The following is a 9,650-nucleotide window of genomic DNA, read 5'->3' as shown; positions in this document are numbered from 1 at the left end:
GACTAAGGGGGGATTTGATAGCAACCTTCCACTAACTGGGAAGGATCTCCAAGTGTCTAGATGCCTCGAGAGATCCGCAACCTTCGCACCAGGCAGGCAAGTCACCATACAGTTCTCCCAGTCATCACAAACCCAGCTATCTACGTTTCTAATGATCAAATCTCCCATTACTACACCTGCCTTTTCCTAGGAACTGGAGTTCCCTCCCCCAGAGAGGTAACCTCAGTGTGAGAGGCAACCCCAACACCATCTGGGAAGGAGGGTCCCAACTATGGGAAGGTTTCCCTCTGCTCCCGTTGACTGCTCTGCTTCCCTGGGCCTTTCATCCTCCTCAGCAGCGCAGGTGCTGTCTGAGGGGAGGTGGGACAATTCTACAGTGTCCCGGAAAGCCTCATCAACATACCTCTCTGCCTCTCTTAGCTCCTCCAGTTCCGCCACCCTGGCCTCCAAAGTCCGTACATGGTCTCTGAGGGCCAGGAGCTCCTTGCACCGAATGCACACATAGGGCAGGTAATCATAGATGCTACACTCAGTGCAATAAACTGGATAGCCCCCACTCTGCTGGTGGGCTTCTGCCTGCATCGTCTCCTAGTTAATGGAAGGGTGGTTTAAAAAAAGAGGTTTTGAAATATGGTTTGGATTATAGGTTTTAAGGGGACTACAGGGGAACAGATAGGACTGACAAGGGATCCCTGCTCCCTTCCCGTTCCCCTCCCAAACTCTCTGGCGAAACTCCCTGTTAGCAGCCCCTGTTCACAAAGGCCCCTGGTCGCTTGTGCATGGCTTTATAAAGCCCTGGCCTCAGTGAATGCCCCGCCCACTGATTAAACCTCAGCCAATTACCAGAGGCTTCAAGCTTTCAAACCTTCCTTTGAAGCTCACGGCCTCCAACTGCCAGCTACAGCACACAGTCCTTCAAACAACCAAACAAACAAACAGACTGACGAACTCAAGCTCAGCACAAAGCAAGAAACCCCCAAACACAAACAAACACACACTACAGACAGTCACTTACCCCACAGATGCTGTATTTGCTCCTCTTTCACCTGGAGAACTCCCTTGTGAAACTCCCTGTTAGCAGCCCCTGTTCTGAAAACATCCGTGCAGCGTGCAGCAGCAGTCAAAAAAGCTATCAGAATGTTAGGAACCATTAGGAAAGGTGTAGATAATAAGGCAGAAAATATCACAATGCCAATATAAATCCATGGTACACCCATACCTTCAATAGTGTATGTAGTTCTGGGGGGCCCATCCCAAAAAAAGATATATTAGAATTGGAAAAGGTACAGAGAAGGGCAAAAAATGATTAAGGGTATGAAACAGCTTCCATATGAGGAAAACTTAAAAGAGACTGGGACCGGTAAGCTTGGGAAAGAGACAACTAAAAGGTGAGATGATAGAGGTCTATAAAATCATGAATGGTGTGGAAAAAGTAAGAGTTATTTACTCCTTCACATAACACAAGAACCAGGGATCACCCAATGAAAATAATAGGCATTGGGTTTAAAACAAACAAAAGAAAGTACTTCTTCACACAACTCACAGTCAACCTGTGGAACTCGTTGCCAGGGTATGTTGTGAAAGCCAAAACTACAATGGTGTTCAAAAAAGAATTAGATAAGCTCTAGAGGATACGTCCATCAATGGAATTGGCCAACATGGTCAAGGATGCAAGCCAATGAAGCTGGGAATGGACAAAAGAGCTTGGATCACTCAATGATTGCTTATTCTGTTCATTCCTTCTGAAACACCAGGCATTTGACACTGTCGCTAGACAGGATACTGGGCTAGATTAAATTGGTCTCACCTAGTATGGACATTCTTATGAACAGATGACACCCTTTTCTGATCTGAACACAACAAACTCAATTGTGTTTCATCCACAAAGTAGCTGCTTTCACAACAGAACTATTTGTCAGCTGTGTTTCTGCATCCACACTTACCATTCTGCTTAACTGCTTCTGTATCAGTGCATTCTGGGTAGCCCATCAGCCGGGGACAATGCATAGAGGACATTCACACTGAGCAGTATCAGCAGCTCATTGGGCAATGCTGAGATGTCCTAGTAACTCAGGGAGGAAGGATAACCAACCATCACAGTGACATAGGTGCACGTCTTTGAAGCAACCTGGTTACAGAAAGATCACCATGTAGTAAGCATGAGAGTGACATGTAATTACCTACCACAATTGCTAAATATGTGTTAACCATATTGTGCATGGACAAAAAAAAAAAAACTTTTAAGTAACTGGTTACAAACTAGTAGAGACAAGAGTACATGTGTGTATTTACAGCTAAAGAGCTTCTCATATGTGTTAAGAATAGGCTCCAGCTTGTATTTACAGCTAAAGAGCTAGGATCTAGATGTTCTAATTTTTTGGAAGTACACATTGCTATCGGCAATATTTCCATGACCATTGCCATGGTCCCCAATAGCCTCTTTGTCAACTGTTCACAAAACAAAGGGAAAATGCTGGCATGACAGTCTTTATAATTAAAACAATACAAACATTTGCTTCACAGAATTTTTCTTATTGATACTTGATCACATTTGCTTGCAAAACACTAACCGCTTCAAATGGTATATTGCACAGTAACAACACTGCTTGAAATGGAAACATTTAGCAACTGGCCATGACTGTTTTAGATGTGTTTACTTAAAATTGCAACTATCAAACAGAATATGTCCATTTAAAATGATATAGGCTATTAAGACTCAGAATAAAAATACCTGCTCATAAAAGGTTATTTGTCTCATGCTTATGAGCTTCGACATACATTATTCTGGAAAACACAAAATGCATTCTTTACCTCAAGGAAATATTTGCTTTTATATAATTTAATAAAGCTTTTTATCACTGTTCACAAGTGGCTGCCTCTAAGTTACAGGGAGAAGCAGATGGGGCAACAGCTATGCTGTAGGAAGCTATGGGCTAGGTATGAAAAATCCTCAGTATCATACCTGGAAACTATTCATTTGAACCCCCAGACATGTAAGTAGATCAGGAGATGTCTAGAAAGATGGATTAGGTTTCTCTCTTTTTATTTCTTTATGGTTTGTGGACTCCTCTTTGCTAACCCCAGGTGCTTTTGTTTTGCTTGTAACCTTTAAGCTGGACCTCAGGAAAGCTATTCTTGGTGCTTAATCCTTGTAGGTGCTCTTTTAAAAACTAGCAATAGCCTGAGTTCCCAGATGTATTTTCTTTCTTTTCATTAATAAAATGTACCATTTCTGAGAACAGGATTGGATTTTTGTGTATTAAGAGGTTTGTGCACATATTGTTTAATTAGCTGGTGGTAACAGCTGATTTCCTTTTTTTTTTCTTTCTCAGCCATTCCCCAGAGGGAGGGGTGGGGGTGAAAGGGCTTGAGGGTACCCCACAGGGAGGAATTCCCAAGTGCGCCTTCCTGGGGTCTCAAAGGAGTTCTGCACTTGGGTGGTGGCAGCATCTACCAATCCAAGGTCAAAGAGAAGCTGTAACCTTGGGAGTTTAATACAAGCCTGCAGTGGCCAGTATTAATTTTTAGAATCCATGCAGGCCCCCGCCTTCTGCACTTGAAGTGCCAGAGTGGGGAATCAGCCTTGACACCTGCCAAAGATGAGATTAAAATCCTGCAATAATTTATGGAACCACATCAAGACCCTTACTCCCAACTTCGACGCTGAGGCTCAATGGAGAGCCACATGGAGCATTTCAACTGCTCAAAACAAACAGCTTATTGTTGGCCCTGCCAAGGAACCACTGGGTTTTGATGTATGTTGGAAAAATTGGTGCAGACTGAATCGCATCAGGACATCTCCTGAGAGATGTGGACAAACCCTCTTTAAATGGAAAATGAGGCAAACACCTGTATGCGACTATGATCACCAGGCACAAACTATGGAGCACATCATATCTGAGTGTCCCCTTCATTCTTTTGCTGGGGGCATGAAGGACTAGATATAAATTTCTAATCATTGCCACATATCCAAATTATGCACAATTAGTAGTAGTGGTGGAAAAGGGTAGATGTTCTTTTCTGCCTTATGAATTGTCAGCAAAATTGCCAGTCAAATTCTCCTTTTGGAATCTTTATTGATGATAGTGACTAGTAAAAATGCATGAAGAGTTTGATCTGATTTTCAGATACCAAGTTGAGACATTTCTGGCAATTAGAACAATAATGTCTAGACTGACACTAGAAGGTAGAGTAGAGCCCCGAGAGACGCTAGACAAACTCTCAGCAGGAACTATCACTACTGCAAAATGACAGAAGGAGACAACTTAGAAGCAGCAGCTAAACTATCCCTTATGGAAAAAGCCCTATGGAATGTAAAAGAACTTAACCATCTTTTTATAGATTTGTTGAACCATCCTATAGAATTCTATGACAAGAAACTGCATTCTTTATTATATTCTACATATTTTAGAGTCATTTCCATAGAGCCCTATTGGTTTCAGACCTATTAAGTTCTGCAGGACTTTTCTATTAAAGCAGTCTACAGAGGGACATGCTAACTAATCTCAGTTCAAAGACCCAAGTTGTTTACAAGTTCTGCAAATACAACAATGTAAAATCATGCCATCATAGCTCAATATGACAACACCAGCAATTCCTCATTGTATTCTGGTATAGTCTCAACACTTACGCTATGTCCACACTGTGAGCTAGAGGTGTGATTCTCTTTCCCATGTACACATGCTTGTACTAGCTCTCAAAGTAGTGCGAGGATAAATAGCAGTGTAGCTGTGGTGGCATGGATCATGGCGGTGGAGGATGGCTAAGTCATGCTTAATACAAACCTGCCTGAATCTGGGGGTTGCATACTTGGCCTGGCTAAGCCATGTGTCCACTGCTGCTACCTGTACTACCATGGCTACACTGCTATTTATACTCTTGCTAGCTCAATGAGTGAGACTACATGTACACAACCTAGGAATCACACAGCTAGCTCATAGTGTAGATGTATGAGTGAGCAAGTAAAAATAACCAAATGTAGATGGGATAACTACTAAAATCAGAGCTGAAAACAGTTTAGCGGATTAGTTATCAACTTGATTTTGCACATTCATTACCCTTCAACTTTTTGCTGTCTAACAACTTTATTTAAAAAGGCCTAGGTGGTATGTCATTAGGACATCTGTACATGTTTTTGCTTAACAACCGGAAAGTAAGCCTTGTATTTCAGCAAGTAACAATACATCCAGTTCTTGCATAATATGGGGGCTTTGTGGAAGAGAAAGGGGAATTTTCCATTGCATAAAATTCTCTCTTTCTTTGCTGGTCTTTAAAAGAAATTATGAATTATTCCATCTGACAGTTCTCTGTTCAGTAGCGTTCCATGGGAAGGCAGCTGCTTCCATTCTATTTGTGAGATGCTAGATAAGCTCCCATAGATGGCCACTGGATCAATTCACCTATCGGCAAATCTGAATGCTTCCACAAACCAATGTTTGATTTCTGCATACAAATATGACCTGACATAAACAACATGTTGACATTGGTCAACATCCACTTAAGACATTATTTCCTGCAAGCGTGCAGCTTACATGGCAGATAGGGAATAAAAAATAAATCTGGAAAAAAGTTTGAGGGAACTCCCCCCTCCCACCCTGCCCCTGCCCCAACACACACTATCTTTGTGCTTTTATTTCTTAGTGAATAAAAAACAAAGTACATTAACAGTAAAACTGTGTGAACTTTCTCAGATGAAACCCCAAATCAGATATGTCTATTGCAATTTATTGTAACAGAACCACCCTCCTTGCCTTAGATAGGCATGAGCTTGATCCCTTCAGAGCAGTGGTGCGCAGATACACTGGTTGGTAGCTGTAATGACCACAACACAAACCCTGATTGCAAGTGCTGTAAATTCTCCAGCTATTACAACCATGTGGGCATCTGACAATTGGTGTCTTGACCGAAGAATGAAACATATACACCTGGCTGGGGCACAAAATAAATGACTCTGAATTTGGCAGGGATAACGTAAAACACATTGTTTAGTGAGAACGTAGACCGGTTTAATTAAAGAAACTGCATTAAACAAAAGTAAACAGTAACTAACAACACACAACACAAGCTGGGATGTCCAAGGGCAAAAAACCTTTTGACTGTTCACTTTTATAGGCAAAATTCTAAAAATGTCAGTATTTGTTCTCTGTTTTGACCTTTTAGGTAACAGGATGGGTACATTGACTTAATACTATAATAATAATTTTACCCACAAGCATAAAAATTAATTAGCCATCCTCTGTCTGGGGGTTAGCCAAATACAAACGTCCAATGGGGGTATGTCGATTCTCTTTAAACACAAGGACCTGAAAAACTATCAGAGTATCACTTCCTTTAGTAGAGAATGCTGTCCTAATTCTACAATGCACACCACAAACTCCAGGTGTCTGATTTTTAGTGCTGTGCAGATTTTCAAAAGTGGCAGTGTACGCTTTTTAGACAATCAACTTCATGTTCTTGCTTCACTACAATGACTGTATCGTTGGCAGGAGAAGAAAGCAAATTTGGATTTTTTTTTAATGGAAGAGGATTTTGTGAAGATTAAAGCAACCTGGTTTGGATTTTCAAAAGGCTTAAATCTGAGGTTAGCTCATGATTGTTTTAATTCCATTTTAAGCAGCTGCTGAAATCCATAAACCCAAAGCACTCATTACACCTTTACATCCCCAAACCAGGACTGACTGCTAAGCAGAGATATAAGCATAACAGATAACAATGCTGACAGGGAGTGGAGTTGCTGCTATGAAGTGGAAATGGCTTGGAAAGGAAATACAGTTTCTTGCTTGCTGTCTTCTCCATGAAGAACTCAGTAACAAACATAATGAATCAACTCACTCCACCATAACTCAGTCTAAATGTGGCTTCTTTTTTACTGAGACAGCATATGTTTGTGCTACAAAAATATTACTTGGGACAGAGTAGAAAGGATTAAACAAAATCTTCTTAGAATTATTCAAAATAATTGACATTTGCTGCCAAATTTATGGCTGGAAGCCTATCACTCCCATACGAGTGATGAAGTCAGCCATGAGGGAAGGATGTATAGGAAAGGCAGTTCATCTTCTCTGTAGAAAGACCTTGTAAAAAGTCTTCACTGCTAGTAAGAATGAGCATATCACCCAATCTCCTCTAGCACCTCTCCCAATGGCACAGAGTGGCAAGGTTGAATTACCCTGGGTCCCTGCCAAAGCCTTTTACTTTGCTTTTCCTATCAAAAAAATAAGCGGAGATTTGACAGGAGATGCTGAGAAAACAAAACCTATTGCTTAGCATAAATAAACTGCAACTGTAAAGGATAATGGCTGTAAAACACCTGTGCTGAGGTTTCCACTTGAAAGTTAATGGAAAATAAAAACAATTTCAGTTTTATTAGGAATCATGTGTCAAAGAATTTACATTAATTGTTTGCATGCTGAGAAATAATGTCAATAAGTGATATGAAAGCAAACTGATAGGTAGATATCATAATAGCAGGGCATTTCTAAAACTTTGCCATTATTGATTAGATTGATTTTCTCCTAAGAAGAAAATCTGCAAAATGAAAGTGGGTTTAATTTTTTCTACCTGCAAAATATTGATCCCAGGATACTCACACTGAAAACATACTTCTGACTGGAAAAGAAAAATAATTTTAAAATAGAAGATCTGTTGGGGTGAATGGGGAGCCAATCCAAGGTAACAGCTCTCATGTAAACATCTGAAATATCCAACAAAGTTGATGGGTTTATTTAAAAAAAAAAGGTCTTTATAAAAACAGTAGAAACCACACAAATAGGAAAATAATTACTGCCTCTATCTCTAAATGAGCAGTTATGTAGACTGTCTCTATTCTTCTTATACTCCCCCAATGCTGTGTTGAGATGCTATACTAAAGTTCTCACTCATTCCTTATACAGGCAAAGTTCACACTAACAGTAGAGGGATTTCATTTGAAAACAACAGGCCGGAGTCTGCTCTCCATACAGGACCAGCACTACGGTTTCTCACGCCCTAGGCACACGGCCATTTCGCCACCCCCAGCGCTGATCCCGCGGCTCCTGTGGAGCTGCCGCAGTCATTCGTGTGGAGGGTCCGTTGGTCCGTGGCTCCGGTGGAGCTGCCGCAGTCATGACTGCAGCACCTCCACCGGAGCCGTGGACCAACGGACCCTCCGCAGACATGACTACGGCAGGTCAACCGGAGCTGCCTGCTGCCCCGCCGGCAAAATGCCAACCCCCGAATAATCCTGGCGCCCTAGGCGATTGCCTAGGCTGCCTAAACGGTAGCGCCGGCCCTGTCTCCATAATATCATTAAAATGCCTGAATTCCCTGGGGCGGTATGAGCGTACTACGGAATAGAATTTAGTCCAATATCAGTTCTGAATAAGGACTGAATAACAATTTTATAATTGTGCCCAGTGACTATAGGCTTGTAATAAGTGGGAAAGAATCAACCTGTTTAGGGGAAAGAAATAGAAATACCAGAAATCTTATAAGAAAGCCTGTTCTTACAAGATATCTAGGTCTATTTTGCAGACAGGAGGGTTTTGAATAAGTTCCAGATATGCATCCAAAGGTTGGGGTGCTTATCCAAATCTGAAATCCAAACTTCTTAAGATTCAACCATCCCTAGTTCAGAATGGCACAAAAATTGATACTTACAGGTTGCTGTTTACTGTATGTCATCCACTGGTTCTAAAACTTCCCTGTGCCACAAATACGGTGGTGGCGGTGGTGAGGGGTGAGTTCCTATTTTTAATCTCCCCTAGCAATCAGAAGTTCAAAGGCAATTTAAATATAGGTTTTCAACTAGACTCCCAGCTGCAATCTGAACTTTACTTAATCCAAAATGAGGTCATGTTCAGTGTTATAAAAGCTATAATCTGACATAATTAGCAGTTCTTTGCCACAGTTTGTGTCACCTTAACTGTGATCTTTTAAAACTGGTAAAATTAAGTTTATGAAGGTCCTTCTATATTTCAAACTATTTTCTCCTAATCAAGGAAACCAAGAGGAAATTAAGATAAGGGAAGAATATTAAAGTTGGCTGTCATCTTCCACTTGAAAATTGATTCCTCCCTCCCTTCACTCCCTTCCCCCACACACACTCTGTTTAATAAAGGCAATCCTTGAATGTATTCTGCTCAAACTCTAGAGAAGGACAATCTAGACCTGAGTGTCAAATCCTGATCCAGGTCCTAAAGAAATGGAGATAGAGAAGAAAAACAATATTAATTTAGTGCCAGGCTCTGCTACGCCTACAGTGAGTGATATTCTACTCCATGTGTAGTCCTACTGACACTAAGAGGGCTTCTCATGGAGAAAGGTACCATTCAACATGAACAAGGGGAGAAAGAATCTGGCCATTAGTGAACAGCAAAAGAGACAGACAATATTAAGGAGAATCAGAGATAACATTAGTACTGTTAATTCAACACCATAAAAATTAGATGTATTTTCGCATGTGTAAATAATGAAAGACCAGCGAAAAAGACAATAGAGCTTTTTAAAGAAGGCTGGGCTAATGAAGAGGGTATTTCTAAAAAACAATACATATTGCTTGCTCTGGAATTTACAAAGAAGTAACAGGAAAAGATTCCAGAAGCAGACAGATATTAGCTAGGGAATCCGTAAGGAATATTGAGGGGAAATTAAGATTTTGCCAGAACAGAAGT

The 9,650-nt window shown here is 40.9% G+C and overlaps 1 long non-coding RNA gene across 1 annotated transcript in view; it reads right to left on the bottom strand.

The window, feature by feature from the left end:
* LOC116832156 (uncharacterized) overlaps positions 1-8,681 on the bottom strand; it is a 21,314-nt gene extending 12,633 nt beyond the window's left edge. The window contains exons 1-2 of the long non-coding RNA XR_004375398.2: positions 8,638-8,681; positions 1,944-2,128 (exon numbers count right to left, since the gene is read on the bottom strand). This is a non-coding gene — a long non-coding RNA (uncharacterized LOC116832156). The remainder of the gene's footprint in view (positions 1-1,943; positions 2,129-8,637) is intronic.
* Positions 8,682-9,650: the final 969 nt, after the last annotated feature.

The sequence above is a fragment of the Chelonoidis abingdonii genome, chromosome 2 (genome assembly GCF_003597395.2).
Source record: "Chelonoidis abingdonii isolate Lonesome George chromosome 2, CheloAbing_2.0, whole genome shotgun sequence".
Taxonomy (NCBI): Eukaryota; Metazoa; Chordata; order Testudines; family Testudinidae; genus Chelonoidis; species Chelonoidis abingdonii.
The sequence above is the reverse complement of the archived record's forward strand: the minus strand, read 5'-3'. Positions and strand labels throughout refer to the sequence as shown.